Below are 17113 nucleotides of genomic sequence, written 5' to 3' on the forward strand. Positions count from 1 at the left end.
GAGGCTTCATGGCGGAGGCAGACAGACATCACTGGCTGAGAGGGGTTTGTGGAATTCTTAGGAAACCATGTCTGCCATGAGGCCATGCTGAGAAGTTGCTGGGAAGTGTTCTTAGGTAATTCTTTGAAGATAGCAGTGGCAGTGGTGTGAACTTCCTTCCTGGGTCTTCTGCTTCCAGGGGGGGAAGCTGCTGACCATGGAAGGAAGTGGTATGGGAGAACATAGCACAGGAATCTGATAGCATTCAATTTGAACAAAACTAGGGATTTTTCTTTTTTTAAATTCAAGGAATGCCCACTTCTATTCCAGCTTCAGATCTAGGGTGATACTGACAGCCATAAATCAGAAAAGGATCGTCTTTCTGCCTGTTGTTTTAATATAGTACAGGAGAACAAAAGAATATCTTGGATGCTTCCAGATATTGGTGCCTAAAAGAGTGAGATTCAGTTCTCTGAGGTGTTTACCCCACAGTCATTGCCATTCCCCCGACACCTGCTGTGAGTGACAGCAGATCTCTAGACTATGAACAGACATGTTTGATGTTAGTGCAGGGAAAACTGTCAGTGCAAATCAACTTGATGTTCAGCCATTAATTTTAAAATAATGTTTTGTATATAGGAAATACCATGATGGGGGGGTGTGTGTCTGCAAGGGGTCATGGGAAATGTGAGAAAATGGGGGAAGATAAATAGCTTACATGAAATTCGGTCATCTAGACAGTGTCTCAAGTCTGTGACTTCATTTTTATCTGGCGTAGTATTCAATATCATCCGCATTGCTTATGGGGACAGTTGGAATTGGGAAGTGAGGTCATTTAGCCATGATGACATAGCTGGCAAGCAGCTGGGCCTCAGTCTAGGTCTGAGATTTTTCAGCTCAGGATAGATTTTATATGTACCTGATGCCAGTGGCCATTCATCCTCCAGTTGACACAGAGTGTACGGATTCATTACTTTTCTCATGGGCATGACAAAAATACCAACAAAGGCAGTGCAAGAAAGAAGAGTTTGTTTTGACTCAAGTGTGAGGGTACAGCTCATCATCTTAGCAGAAATCCTGTTTTATTGTATTGTTCAGATGAGTGAAAGTCATAGGACGAATTCGCCACAAATAATGATGGGGTTATGCCATGTAATACCTACAGCAAGTTGAAAAATATCTGAAGCCGAAAAGCATTTCACATACCTAACCACTGAACATCATAGGGTAGTGATGATGCTCCGTGGATGGGCTCTTCATCCAGATAGTCTCCTCCCTGGCTGGGAGCCATGATGCTCTACTGATGGCTCTGCCCACACATTACTAGCCCCATAGGACATCAAAATGCACTGAGCACCCAGATGCAACAGTGTATATTATTTGACTCCATCATAAATTGGATCACTATAAATCAAAGATCGTCTGCTTACAAAGCAAGAACAAAACAGGTGGACGGTGCACCTAGGAAAGCGCAGACCCCCAGAAGGATCACAGTTCTGAATGCAGTTTCTTCCCCCATGGGGCACTGTACAATTTGTGCATCATGAATCTCTTTGTCTCTATATGTATCCAATAGTACTTATACCTGATTGTGAGAATGGAAAGACAAAGGAGGTAAGAAGTGCTTTAGGGAAGAGAACTGATGTGTGCAGCTTTACAGGTGCTTCACACTATGTACTGGTGACTTCATGTATCAAGTGTCACACAAAAATACTAGGACATTCAATGTGGGCTCAAACTGAAGGAAAGAGAGAGACAGGGTGCTAGAGGGAGGTGGTTTTCATTATAAAGGATGAAGAGGAGTAGACATTTTCCCTATGCATGACCACCCAGCTCTTTCCATTGCCAGAGCTAGGTGCCTGTCTTAGTCAGGGTTTCTATTCCTGCACAAACATCATGACCAAGAAACAAGATGGGGTGGAAAGGGTTTATTTGGCTTACTTCCACATTGCTGTTTATCACAAAGGAAGTCAGGACCGGAACTCAAGCAGGTCAGAAAGCAGGAGCTGATGCAGAGGCCATGGAGGGATGTTCCTTACTGGCTTGCTTCCCCTGGCTTGCTCAGCCTGCTCTCTTATAGAACCCAAGACTTCCAGCCCAGGGATGGCACCACCCACAAGGGGCCCTACCCCCTTGATCACTAATTGAGAATATGCCACACAGCTGGGTCTCATGGAGGCACTTCCCCAATTGAAACTCCCTTCTCTGTGATAACTCCAGCCTGTGTCAAGTTGGCACATAAAACCAGCCAGTACAGTGCCTCTGCATCCTGAATCTTTTTGTTCCCAACAAAACCATCAAGTTGCTTTGAGATGCCCCATGGCCATGTATCTGCTTCCATTTCAGATCCTCCTCTTTTTTTTTTTTTTCTTTTTTTGGTATCTTCTCTGCTTTCTTTCTCCATTCCCATTTGGGTGCTCCTTTGCTCACCAGGCCTCTCAGCCACACCTTCTCCAACATTGCCTTAGTACTTTCCAAGGTTCAGGCTCTTTAGGTCAGATCCAATGCTGGTCTGGGTTGGTTTTAGTTAACCCTCACTCTCACCAGCTGCTGTTCTGGCACTGTCTTTGCCAATCCATCACTCTGCCAAAACAAGAGAGAAGGTTTTAATGTTGGAAGAAGGTGGAGTTGGAAACACTATGTGCCCGAGCAGTGCCGCCGTTTCTACAGGGCAGAATACAGGGAAATAATGACCTGGATAGAGACTCTTGGCTTGAAACCCCATGAGCAGTTTCAGAGAGTGGCCACCTGGTGGTTACTCTCACTTCAGGGCAAACACCAATTCTCATAAAAGCATTTGGTTAAGACCACCAGTGATAGAGGAGACTGAATAACTCCCCTCATTTACACGAGTGCTCCATGTTTAGCCCTGAGGAATGACTTTTCTAATCTAGACAAGAGGTCAGTGTGCAACTGGCTAGGCTTCTCAAATTCCTGTCCCCTGGGCCCTCTTCTTGGAGTCTTCTCAGTCCTGTTCTTGTGGGAACCAGTAACTGCTGGCCCTCTATGGGGCTGTGATTATAATGAGGGATTATTGGAAAATATGGGCGGAAAGCTGCAGAGAGAATCATACAAATCAACAGGAAAACAGACATCCCCCCCCATACAGAGGGAGAAAATATATAACTCACAGGGCAGAGGTACACACCCCCTCAGCGTAGTCCTCTCAGACTACATAATACTATAAGGTGGGCGTCCTCAGAGCTTCCGAGGAACACCTGGCAGGTGAGAGATGCAAGGTTTTATTTAAAACTTGTCCATGTTTTGTATGGACAAGACAGTAGACTCTCCAGGGTCCCCAGGGTCCCCAGGCCTCCCCCTCTCCCAATTTGCTTTCTTTAAAATGAACTGAACAAGCCTTCACTGTTAGCATGTTCTAAGTTAAATCCGTCTCTCCTATAAATATTACGGAGACCGTTGTTCTTTTCTTAAAATCTGTTCAAGTGGTTTTGTTTTTGTTTTTGTTTTCTGAGACAGGGTCTCCCTATGTAGCCCTGCTGTCCCGACCTCATCATGTAGGATAGCCTGGCCTGGCACTCACAAATCCTCTTTGTCTTCGTCTCCCAGATGCTGGGATCAAAGGTTTGTGCCACCACACCCAGCTTGTGTTCAGTGTGTTTTCTGTTTGTGTGTGTGTGTGTGTGTGTGTGTTCGCGCTTATACGTGTATGGAAGCTGGTGGACAATCTTAGTCGTCCTTCAGGTATTCACTTTTTCTTTTGAGTCTCTCAGAGGCCTGAAACTCACCAAGTAGACTGACGAGTTGGCCATTGAACCCAAAGCATTCCTTCGAGCTCCGCTAAATCCTCAGATGCCAAGGGCATGCCACCACACCAGGCTTTCCACTTGGGCTCAGGGGATCCTAGTCAACAAAGGAAGCGTTTTAATGATTGTACCATCTCCTCAATCCTGTTTGTATTTCTCTTTCTGAGACAGAGTCTTGCCATGTGGCCCTGGTTGAACTAGCACTGTGAATGAGGACCAAGCTTGCCTGGAACTCGGGATGATCCCCCTGTCTCTGTGTTCACAGCGCTTACATAAAAAGTGTGCTAATAACGTAGGCTTGTTCCGTTCCTCTACTGTTCCCTGAGAAAATAATTGGTAAGAGTTCCAGGTGAGGGTGTATATTCAAATCCCAGGAGGCCACTGAGCCCTGGTGTGTATCCTTCCCCGTGTGGATTTCCCATCCCACGCGTTCCCCGGGAGGGCTTTGCATGAGCATGCGCAGTAGAGACCCATTGTTGATAATTAAAATGTCTATTTAAAAACCTGTGTCACACTGCACCTTAATATTTGATTTTCTCTCTGTGAGGCTGGCTTTGGTGTTAATGATTTTTTTTTTCATTTTTCTCAGCCACATTTTATGGATTATTTAACTAGCATCTATGGCAGGCTGAGACAAAGGAAAATGTCAGAGGAAGATGGCTATACCGCCCTTCCCAGCCCTCTCACCTCATGCTAGAAGGTCCTCACACCAAGAGTAGTGCCTCCAGGGCACCCTGCCAGAAATGCAGAGGTGCATGGCGCACACATGGCGTCCTTGGTGAGGAAACCTGGCCTCTTCCTCCTACACTGCTGCTGACTGCCTGTGAGATCTTAGTAGGACTCTTCTTATTCTCCTCATGCTCCTTCAAGCTCCTGGAGACAGCGATGAGGCCAGCAGTCCTTTCTCTCTATTCCCAAAGAAATTATTTAGTTCCTTTGAGTTGTGTGTGGTGCTGCATTCCTTTAATCCCAGCCAGCCCTTGGGAGGCAGAGGCAGGTGGATCCCTGAGTACCAGGCCAGTCTGGTCTATGGAGGGAGTTAACCAGGTCTACACAGAGAAACCCTGTCAGGAAAAGCTAAGAACAAAACAAGACAAAAACTAAAATCACTATATTGAAATTATATACATATGATCACATATGTATGCATATATAGTCACATACACATATATATGTGTATAGGGATATATATACATATATATACATATATACATATATATGTATATATATATACACACACACACACATACATATCAAGGAAGTGTGCTGGGTGCTAGTTAGTTTTTGTCACCTTGACACAAGCTAGGGCTATCCGGGAAGAGGGATCTTTAGTCTATAGTCTATAGCAGTGTCTTTATCACACTTCTCCCCAGGTAAGCTTTAGGGCTGTTTTTTCTTTTCTTTTCTTTTTTTTTTTGGTTATTGATCAGTGTGTGAGGGCGTGTCCCTCTGTGGGTGATGCCACCCCTCAGGAGGTCCTGTGCTACAGAAGCAAGCAGGCTGAGCAAACCATGGTGAGCAAGGCAGTAAGCAGCGCTCCCTCATGTTCTCTGCTTCAGTTCCTGCCTCCAGGCTCCTGCTCGGTCTCCTGACCAGACTTCTCTCAGGGAGAGACTGCCGTGGGCACAGGAAAGCCAAGCAAACCCTTTCTTCTCCAAGTTGATTTGGTCTTGGAATGTCTCACAGCAACAGACAGCAGACTAGAACAAGAGGAGATGAAGCATAAAACGAGTTCCCGGACCCATTTCCCCACCCACAGCATTCATAGGGCAGATGGACATGCCTCATCACCAGTCAGTGGCTCATTTGAGGGTCTCTTCCTGGGTTGCATATTCAGGATGTTTGGACCCATCAATGGCACACAGCTTCCAGTGTGGTGTCATATAAAATAGTTTTTGCTCTTAAATCTTTTGTGGTCTGACTATTCGTCTGTCCTCTACAACTTTTGGCAACCGTCACTGTCATTGCCACATAGCTTATGTACGTAGTCTTCTGCATTGAGTTCTTTTGGTTGTAAGTATGAATTCACATTATTAAATGAGCATTAAATAAGCTTCAGAACTCTCTGTAGTGGTTTTTCTTCTTGTTTCGTTTTGTCCCCCCCCCCCCCTTGGCTTGACTTTAAATTTACATTCTATTCAGCTAACATCTCTGGTCCCTTCCCTATGTTGTATCTTCTTCATATCACCTACTGCCCTTGGAATGTTCTCATCTTGTTTGTTAACTTTCTCTCCCATAAGAATTCCAGCTTAGTGAGAATGGAGTTCTGGTCTGTCTTGGGTCCAGGTGTTCTCACCATAACTAGAACAGTGCTTCTGCATAGTAGGTGCCCAGCACTTAGGCTGTAAGAGCTGCACGCAGTGTGACCTGAACGTTAATTCCCTTCGGCTCTCGTCTTCTCTCCTGCATGGTTTTTAAAGGTGACAAACTCTTTTATTCACTTTGCTCCAGATTTCCAGATTCTGTTCAGGGGACGAAGCAGAAATTCATGTTAAGTCACCTAGTCTGGGAATTATTTCTTGTTCACCTTTGGCTTCTGAAGCTCTGTGGGTTGTCCTCTGAATTTAATGGGCCCCCAGGTGAAAGGCGGGTTTGAAGCTTTGGTGGGAATCAGTCACAGGGCAAGAGAGAATGAAGGCAGTAGAAAATGATGAAGGGAAAGCAGCAGAAAAGTATGTTCTAACATTTACTGAGTCGCGCATTGTACTCAACACTGTGTGTAATACAAAAAGTGAATTAGGGGACAGATCTGGTATAAAATGGGCGAGCACGCACAGCACACAGCACCACAGGGATGAGGGCTTTTCTGTGGACGTTTGACTCATTTGCCAAACCGTAGTCTGATCAAAATATAGGCTTGTTCTGGAGAGAAATAATACAGTCACTGTTTGTGGCTCAGTGGTGCCCCTGGGGGCACAGAAAGGCCGGCAATTTCATTATTGGTTTTGTAAGTAACTTGCTTTAATGCTAACAGACTTTCTGGGAAGGCCCAACAAAGTGAAGCCGAGTTAATGTTCTCATTAAAATGTTAAAGAGGCCTTATTCATGAACAACTGGAGCTGTACTTGCTTTATCCTTGTAAACTATGAAAATATGTTATGATCTCTTACAGAGGGTTCCCCTGGGTCCTCTGTCACCAAAGCTCTGCCTAGGCAGGGCTTGGTGGCTCTTGGGTGTGGAGAAGTTGGTCCCCTGTACTGAGTCTTCCAGGGGATACTGGTGTTGGGGTGCTTCCTCATCACTTTCCTCTCTTCCAATAGAACTTTCTTAAATTGGGATGAGACCAGAGGACATCTAGAGATGCTGAAAGACTGATGAACCTGGGCAGTTGTGGCTGACAGTTCTTCCTGACTCTCTGCCGTACCTCAGCATCAAGGTTTAAAAACAGTAGTAGGACTTCGTAGATAATGAGTGTAGATGCCAAGCATAATGCAGATTTTATTTCTGGAAAAAAGAAATGTTTTCCAGAGTCTTTACTGGTCAGTCTTTATTAGTCAGAGCTACTTGAGGGGAATAAAGCAGGGAGGAGGTGGTGATGGAGAGGTTGCCCAGGTAGCGGCTGATCGTCTCTGGTTTGATGTCCACCTGGTTGAAGGTCTTGCTGTCGTTCATACCCACCATGCTGCCTACCATCTGTGGCGGGGCTATCATGTCTCTCTGATAGGTCTTTATCACCTAGGGCTTTTCCATGGGTAGTGCCTCCTTCGTGGCCTTTCTTGGCACTTGAGTAGCGAGTGCTTCTTCCTCCTCAGGCCATGGTTCAGGTGCCGCCTCTGTCGCTCGCTGTACATCTGCATCACTTGCTTGTAAGACACACCCAGCCATTGGTCCAGGACCACACTGCTGTAGGTGAACTTGCAGAAGTTCCGCATCTTCTTTTTTTTCCACTTCAGCCTGCTGCTCTGGACACTGTTTTATAATGCTATCTAGATAAGACTGAAATCGTAGAATGGTGTTTTTCATACAAGTAGAAAAGCACACTGCTGGAAAACTCAAAATGAGATTTAAGGGGCATCAGTTCAAACACCCCACCTTTGCTCTAAATTCATGCTGTTAGAAAGCCTCACTTGTTGGATGCTTACAAATGAGGGTTTCGTGTTTTGCACCTGTGATGGTAAATGTAGTTTCTAGCGAATGGTCTAAAGTAGCATAGGAGAGAAGTCTAGCCTAGGTTTATGGCTGCTGTTCCTCAAACAAAAGACACAAAGAGAAAGACATTTAAAAAAGTTTAACGTTTGTATGTCATAGTGGAGACCAATGATGATCTGGATGTTGGCATTAGGAAGAACCTCCAATAATTTCTGTAAAACGCTGATGCTGCAAAAATGAGAAACATGCTATTAATTACAAAGCAATTCAGAGTCCCATGTATCAAACCTTACAGGTGGGTTCTTTGACTCTGGGTTGATTGACAAGGAGTGTGTCTTGCAATCGCTGGCATACTGCTCACCTGGCCCCTGCATTCAGAGTGTGGTCTCTCACAGTTCTATCTGACATGGCTCACTTATCGTCTACTTATTATTCACAGCTCCTCCCAAAGTAGGGACCCAGTAGTTGATGTGGTCTGTGGAGCAAGTGCATTCGGGAGACTTTTCTCCGTTGACTAGAAAATGTCCGTGTGTGGTGTTCATTGTGTGGTGTTCATTGTGTGGTTACTCCCCACTCCCTTTGAAGATGTGTAGCTGTGTACTGAAACTAGGAAATCAGAGCAAATCGTCATAGAAACACATAGGATTTAGTAATGTACCACAGGACGTTGTGTTATTTGATACCATTTGTCTGCCTTTTAGAAGTTTTTCCATTTTTCACATTTGTTGTTTGAATGTTAGCTGTCACATCTGACTGCTCAGTGTCCCTGCCCAAAGCAGGATTTCCCACTCTAGTGCAAGTTGTATGCTTGATCCTATGTTGTGTTTATCATTAGATGACAGCACCCAAAACCTAAGGCAAGTTTTCCAAGACCATCAGTGTGAATTAGTATTTTCCTCAACTAGGTCAACACTGCCGACCAGGGCATTGATTGCTTGGTTTTGAACCTACTTATCATTAGATATTTAGGGATTATATCTTGTGCCAGGGGTGTGTACTGTGTCCAGGGACTGGGATTCACAAGGTCAGCCAACCAGATTTTTGTCTGAGTTTTACTGATAGTTCACAGGTTGAATATAAAAGAATGAACTACTTGGAGAAAACCAAAATTGCTTCTCAGCAGTTTAAAGACTATATGTGAGATTGCCAAATCTCAGCCTGTGCTACGGAGTTGCATTTGATATGGGATGTAGTACCAAGCGAGCATTTCTACATTGCATACCACCTTCATCTATTTATTAAGTTATACCTTGGAAGGCTTCCTGATGGGGCAGCAAAGGAGGCTGGCTTCTTGTGTGCTGAATTGTGCCTTTGTCATGCGGCACTTCTTGAGCTCCTGCTGGTGACATGGAGCTGCCTTGTATAGGAGATGGGGCAAGCTTCCCTCATCCCAGGAGGGTCTGGGCCCTACACAAAGAGAGATGAGATTAAAGACAGGATTGCTTTCATGGTGCACTTAGGCCAAGACAGAGATTGACTGAAACCCTTTGCTTAGTGTATGTTACCTTCTTCCTGCTTTTAAGCCCAATAGCTAACTATTCTAGATTTGTCCTATATTTTTAAATGCCAAGAAAATGCTAAGCTGTTGCATTTTTCTGAAGTCTCCCTGACCCAACTGTTGATCTGGCTCAGGTTAGGAGGATCTGAGAAATCCACGTTATTTCGTTGACATAATAGAAGAGTCCAGCATTGTCCCTGTCATTGCTAAGCTCTGTGTTGTGCTGGGCTGGCTGCATGCTAATACCAGCGACTCAGCTCTGTGAGAGGCAAAGGAGCATAGAAGAAGAGAACAAAAAACAGGGATAGCAGGGGGAAAGGAGAAAGTGGAAGGGATGCACAAAGGACGTCTGATGTTCCCACTTTCTCCCTCCCCGGTTCACAGAAAAGACATTGTAACAAAGCAGTCAATTGAAGGGGGGTAAAGCGAGACCAAGGCAGGGATAAGAGGGCAGCTGGAGGTGGAAAGGGAGCCAGAGAAGCCACAAGAATAAGCGAGGGGGAAGGACATAAGAACTATTTAAATGCAGGGAACAGAGATGGGCACGGAGAGGGGAGTGCACGCTTTGGTCATACTGAGAACCCTCAATTGCTCCCAGTGGTGCATCTAGCAAATAGCCAGTGTCCCTTGCGGAGGACATTTTCCTGACTTTTGTATTAACTTTAATGCGATTCCCTTTATGGCTCCTGTATGACTGGCTGAGGTTTCATTGACACTCAGTGATCAAATGGCATGGAGGCACAGTTCTGTTATCCCTTGCTGGGTGCCTCAGACTTCTGAGTCGGTGCTTCCTGCATTTGATGTTTGCTATTCCTCCTTGTCTACAGGTAGGAGAGTTAAAAGGGGGGAAAAGCATACCCCAGGGCTGCCACGAGTACTGCTCATGCATACAGATATTCAAAGAAGCCGAAAGAAACAGAATATCCCAGTCCAGTATTTTCTCCAAGTAAGGTAGTTGACTCTTTGCTGTCTGGTTTGGTTACAAGCCCTGAGACTGCCATACACTGTCCCTTCTGGAGGATCTAATTTTTGTTATAGGATCCACTGTAGTTTGTCTTCCGGACAGTCTGCACCAGGCAAGGCACTTTCCAAGAGGACGTGCACACCCAAAGCGTACCTTCCTGTTAGATCGACCATTCCACGCTACACTGTCTAGTTTCCATCTTTTGACTCTTTGGATGACATTGCTTATAATCCAACAGCTTTTTGATGTTGCTCACAGTTAATCTATGTGTCCTGGAAAAGGAAGAGGGTTTAGGGAGCAGCAAAATGTTTTGGAGGGGTCAGGAGGCCATTTGTCCTCAGATTTACTCAGTTGCCTGTAATATCATTGTGGGCTTCAAATCTGGGACAGTCCATATTGTGGTCCTAGGCACCACAAGCATGATGTTTGAGGGACTTTAAAACCAAGCTTCTCAGATTTCAGTGTGCATGGGAACCTTCCAAAGGCCTGATGAAACTGCAGATCCTAATGCTGTATGTCTCTGTGAGCTCTCTGTCCAGGCTGATGTTATTGTATACAGACTATGCTCAGAAAAAGAGGGCTTTGAAATCCTTTCTGGGAAATTGAATTTTAGTCCCTATCTATCTATCTATCTATCTATCCATCCATCATCTATCTATCTATCTATCTATCTATCTATCTATCTATCTATCTATCTATCTATCCATCTATCTCCTTATCTACAGGTAAGATGATTTATTGTTATTATTATTATTATTATTATTATCATCATCATCATCATCATCATCATCTGCCTCCCCCACTTTAGGTTCTACTGAGGCCCTGGCCCTAACACCAGACTCAATGTGGCAAACTTTAACAACAAGGGCTACTTTAAGGCAGAAATATTCTGGGAAAGATTGACAGCTTACAGGCCGTGTGTATGGTGAGCTCTTCCCAGCTATTGATAGTTCCCAGGTTAGCGTGGTACAGAGCCCTTCCTCAAGGGCATTCAGTTGGAATGGGCCAGGGACAGAAAGGACAACATTCAACTCAAGTCCCTCATGTGGAACCTTGCATCTGCTTCCACACGTTCAATCAGCTTGGAAATTGATGTTTGAAGTTTCTTCTAACAAGATGGCCTTTGTTTTACAGGTCCTTGGCGGCCAGCATGATAATGTATTGACAATACGCGGAGGAGAGAGAGACTCACAGTGCTCAGGTAAAGGCGTGGTCTATAGGTTACAAATGATGAGCAGGACTTATGTCAGTATTTCACTGTGTTTCCCGGACTTCAGCCCACAGCCTGACGTCTTTCTCTTAGGTGTGCTGCACAGTGGTGTTTGTTTTAGGGGTCAGTGATGTAACTGACTCACAGGGCACATCTTCAGGAGGAGGCTCTGAAAACCAAGTATGCTGAACCAGAGACCATGGACCATTTTCTACAGAGTAAATGTAGAATTTTTGCTATTTTTCCTCCTTTTTACTTTATCAGAAATTTATCTTTTCAACATTAATGTAAATATGTAAATACTAAAGACTTCAAATTAAGGTCTTTTCTTTGCCTCACTATCTGAAGTTGTACTTCTTAATTTCCTTTGATTTTTTTTTAAAGGCATGCCTCACAACTTTGATTTGCCCAAACAGGTCACTAAGATTAGTTTTCCATTAACTTTGGCTGCCTTCTTTTCTTTCTAATCATCTTTTCAGAGGATTAACGTCCCCACTGGAGACAGACCATCTCTTTCTCATATGGCCTTTGTAACTCTGACGTAGATGTAGAGATCTGGTTAACTGAACCGAGGCACCAGTTAGAAACGACCCCCATCTGGAGCCCTATTGACCATGGCAATCTTTGTTGCCGGGTCTGTTCTTTGGTAATTTCATCTGTATCATTGTCTCAGATCTTGAAGCTGTGTCCACAATCAAGGTGTGCTCAGGGTTTCTCTTTGGTTTTGTGAGGAAGAGTACGTTCCAGCTGGAGATTCTGGTGTGTCAGGCATTTATAGATGGCACTTTCTGCCCACTACTTTTCCCATTATAGTCTATCTCAGGGTGATTCTAATTACTCACTCTTAAGCTCATCTTCACTAGAGGATGCAGAAGTAAATTCAGGGGCTTTTCTACCGGTTCTAGCTCCCAAGTAAAGATGCGGAGACCTTATATTTATTATTAGCTTCAGTACTATAGGTGGGGAGAAATTCTAACCCTCATCTATTCTAATCCTCTATGGCTACCTACTACCCAGACATGTGGCCTTTTATCTGTCATCTTAGTCTTTCCCTGGCTGCTCCTGCTCCGTCCGTAGCCTCATGGCAGTTCCCCTGGCAATGTGCTCATGAGGACTCTTCATGGAACACCCTCATGGTGAATCTCTTCTCCCTCTGGTCCCTCACCAGGGAACCTCTCTCCCTAGGACCGGAAGTCCTGCCTCCTCTCTCCTCTGCCCAGCTATTGGCTGATCAGCTCTTTATTAACCAATCAGAGGTGATGGAAAACAATTTTTACACAACATCGAGACAGGAGATGCATGACGATGTCAGTATCCAGACTGCGACTAGATCTCTGGTCACAGTATCCAGTGTCTGAATACACAGTACATAAAGCCACCCCCAACAAGGGGCTCATTTCTAAAACAAGTTACATCCATATGTGCAGGACTTCGGATTCTTTTAGAGCGACACAATTCAACTTCAGTACTGCCCAAGGGGTGCTTCTCTTGGTATCCCCAAACAAGTTTAACACTCGGCTTACTGCTTAATATTTATGGAAGGAGTGAAAGATTACACCAGTCATGACCAAACTGAATCCAGAAAAGCAAAACGCACTCTACAAGAGGTCTGCAGACATCATACCCACCCTTCGCTAAGGTGAACTCTGTTCAGTATCGTCCAAGTTAAACAACACAGTAAACAGACAAGGTGCCTCTGAAAAACTTATATAGAAAGTGAGTTTTAAAATGCATGTACAGCTCCTGGCGTGAGTGATCCTTGCTTCTTCTCTGCTGGCATCCTTGCTGAACCATCATCCATTTGCATACTGCCTCCGCCAGTCCCTTAAGATATCTTTGCAGCCAATCCAGCGCAGTTTAAATCATAGCTGGGCTATTCTTCCTTCGCAGATGTTTCACTTTGCACTCATTAAGTCTAATGTGCTGTTTCCTAGCTCTTAATTCATAAATGCTATCCTGAAGTGAAGCTGCCCTCACAGCATCTTCTCCTATTTCTATGCCTCTTCAGCTCAACTTACCAGGAGTCACCCTTTTAGCAATAGATACAGGCATTGGTCAGACATTAAGACACTCATCCTCAGGTAGAACTTAATGGCTCTGTTTATTCTTAGAGCTGTTTGTTTGTGAAATCTTTACATCCTCTTAGCTCAGTGCTTTCTGTCCAAGTCTGCAGGTGTACAAAAAAAAAAAACAATTAGCTACAAGAACTAAGAGGACGCCTCCTGCAGAGAAGAGGAAAAGGCTGTGGCCAAAGTTTTCCCTCTGGAATGAGTGGACAGGTTGGGAGACCTGTGAGTTCTCTTACGCTCAGGATGAGTGCTGTATGGAGCTGTTTTAAAAGCGGTAGGCGATATCTAGATATGAAAGGTCGGATCCAGGCTCAGGGGTCCTAAATGCCTACCCTGGCGGCCCACTGGAACCCCTTCCAGTGCAGGAACTGCGGGCCCACAGGAGTTTCCATGTTCCTCAGGATGAGGATGAGGATGAGTCTCTCCCATGGCAAGTCTGGATTCCAATAGAAATGGATTTCTAAGCTGGAGGCAGGTAGTGCAGTGTGAAATGGAAATACAAATGCATGTTAGCCCCTTCCCTACCCATGTTTGTCTTTAGGAAGTTGGTAAATCATACAGCAGTTATTTATGGTGCATGTGATGTGTGCAGGCTCGGTCCCACCAAATGACACCGAGGAATGCACAGCTTCATCTGGCCTCCACAGCTGCTTTCTTCAAGACTTTACTGCCGTTGATTTAAGAACTTCCGCAGCTTTCCGTGTGCACTTCCCTTGTTTGGCTGGCTGAAATGTCTAGAGGGCTTCCTTAAAGTGAAATCAGTCAAATCTGCTTTAGTCCCACAGTGCCCTGTGTGGCAGCATGCAGAGCCCAGTGAGCAGTTCCACGCTGTGGGGCTGGGTGGTGAAGGGCCACATCGTGCACTGTGGTGGCAGCAATGTTCTAGTAGTTCTCCAGAAGGAGAACTAAGTCATTTCCTGTGGACCTTGGTACTCCTCTGTTATGGAAATAGCCCAGCAACAAAACTCCAGGCCCCTCTAGCATTTAAGCCCCAGCTATCTTTGTTACCTAGTCTTTTCTCTGCTACTGCTCGCCATCCTTCAGTTTCACTGACTTAGGATTTGAGAACTTGAACATAGGACTTTCATGGGATACTCATATTTGTCACTAGCTCTGACTTTAAAAACCTGGGAGTCGTTTTTACATTCACATAGTTAATGATCAATTTGTTGGAGTTTAAAACACAAACCTCTTAAAGGCTATTTAATGTATTACAGGATGTGTCCTAATTTTTACAGGTGTTTTGTTTTGGGGGTAGGGTCTCACATCTTGCACTTGCTGCACCGTAGGACAGGATGGCTTCGAACTTAGAGAGAACTATCGCTTTGGCTTCCCCGACTTCTCCTGTTCAAGGCGTGTGCCAGCCTGTCAGGCACAAGTCATATTTTGAGTCAAGTTTTTATCAAAGCTTCTTATGAAAATTTTTGCACATAATAAGTTAAAACTGGGAACCTGAGCGTGTGCTTTCTGTTGGGTTCATCTCTCTCCCATGGCACCTTCTTTGTTTCATTTAAAATCTATGAGCTAAGTGATCCTGAGCTGCAAAGTTAAAAGCAGCGAAGAGCTGAGGGTCTCTCGCAGGGAGCTCAGAAAGCTCAGAAGTTTGCCAGCCTCCTCCATCTCTTGCTGTTTCTTGCATGTAACTAGCACAAGGGTTTGTCCGGTTCCAGGAATTCATATTTTGCAGTCTCCTTTGCCACTCTCCCCTTCTTCCCCCTCCTCCCCTCCCTCACTTCCCACAGTCCCCTCCTCTTCTTGACTCTTTCTAGGCTTTTTTCACTTCCCCTTTCCCCTGCTTATTAGTTCATTCATTCACTGATGCATCACCTTTCCGTCACGTACCAAAAATTGCCGTGGGAGAAAATGTTAAGCATCTTACCATTCAGACGATGGCGGACAGTCACGTGAAAGCCACCTGTGTTATGCAGCCATATACAACACATGTTTTCCAGATAGGACCACAGGCCAGTGAAATTGGCTTGAGGGAGTTAGCGAATGTTTTTATAGAGAAGATCATAAAGGACTGGAGATTGGGAAAATAGAAAGACACTGCCACATGGATGAGCATCGTGGAATAAGAAACATTCTGGAGGCGAGGAGACGGATGTGCAGGGAGCTGGGGATGCTGGGTACTGCATGTTGTTAGGATATCCCTGGAGCATGCAGAGGGAAGGGGAATGGATGAGGCTCTATAGGATGGTGGAAATCAGATCTAGCTGGTCCTTTAATACAGAGATGAACCTGCCTGTCTATCTCATGATGCACACATGGAAGGTTGCCTTCCATGCATCCCACTCATTGCAAGGAGACTGACAGTTCATAAGGTCATATGTCCTCTTTCTTTATAACCTTCAACTCACTGTTTCCAAGGGAAACCCAGGCCACTTCTCACTGTTAGTCCCTCCATTAAGTCCTGTGATCAGGGAGTCTTGCTGTTTCCCATAGAGCAATTCTTACTGTAGTCCCTCTGCTTCCATTTTCAAAATCCCCCTGTCCTTCAAGACTTCCAGTGATTTTTTTTTTTATGGAAACTTTACTCCTGAGTGGTTTTTTTTTTTAATACGACTTCTGAATCCCAGGATAACTTTCAAATATCTCCATCAAAATTTTCATATGCTTCTTTGAGTCACAAGCTATTTTTACAAATGCGCAGTACGATACCACCATGCTGAAGGGGAGGGCTTGATATCTTCCGTGGAGCCTGCCTGTGTTGAAACAGCAGTGTCTTGTGTCTGACAGACAGTGCGCTGATGCTTTCGCAGAGAACGGAGAGAAACAGAGTTCCAGTAATTTGTGAGGCTGTTACCGTGATTGATTAGTTGTCATGGGGAAGATGCAGCAGTTAATGCGCTTTCCATATGCAGTTCTTGCAGGAAGAATAACTGTCAGTGGAGGCAAAAGGGCTGCACTGAACAAAAGGCAGGTGTAAGTGCAGAAAGGATTGCGTGTTTAAGTGGAGATCAGATGAACTTCCCTAAGGTTTAGACATGGGAAGAGGATGCTCAGCTCTTAAGCCACGTGTAATTATCTCTGACACCGAGTAACAAATGACCCTGCAGGTGAGAGCACCTATATTGTATTAGAAGTATAATATGAAATGATCGCAGGAAAGCTTGATTCAATTTCAGCCTTCTCAGTTACAGACCTGGAGACAATCACAAACTCAAAAATGTATTTATGATGCTGGGTTGCCCCTGAGCTCAAAAGATCATAATCCTATTACGTGAGATTTTTGAAAAAAGGGTAAACATGAATAACTGCAGAGAGATATTGATTAGAGAAGTAATATGAACAGGACTAATGGAATTAAAGTAATTGAGGCAATATTGGGCCTAATGGACCTTGCTCCCTTAGTGCCTGTCTTCCGCTTTTGCATTGAGTTGGCTCCGAAGTCGATGGGACTGTAGGCATCGGAAAAAGACAGGATGGGAGAATGAATGTTGCTGTCTATAAAAAAGATCAATATGTTGTTCTTAAGGAAGAGCATCGGTCACTCTGTGAAATCAACTAGCTGGGTTTTTTTTGTTTTTTGTTTTTTTT

At 44.6% G+C, this 17113-nt stretch overlaps 1 protein-coding gene across 10 annotated transcripts in view; it reads left to right on the top strand.

Moving 5' to 3' along the window:
• Enox1 (ecto-NOX disulfide-thiol exchanger 1) overlaps positions 1 to 17113 on the top strand; it is a 569119-nt gene that overhangs the window by 102425 nt on the left and 449581 nt on the right. For all 10 annotated transcript variants that reach the window (XM_031363000.1, XM_031362997.1, XM_031362998.1 and 7 more), the window contains exon 2: positions 11429 to 11495. The gene's annotated coding sequence lies outside the window, so the exon portion shown is untranslated. The remainder of the gene's footprint in view (positions 1 to 11428; positions 11496 to 17113) is intronic.

Source organism: Mastomys coucha, unplaced genomic scaffold, assembly GCF_008632895.1.
Source record: "Mastomys coucha isolate ucsf_1 unplaced genomic scaffold, UCSF_Mcou_1 pScaffold9, whole genome shotgun sequence".
NCBI classification, from domain to species: Eukaryota; Metazoa; Chordata; class Mammalia; order Rodentia; family Muridae; genus Mastomys; species Mastomys coucha.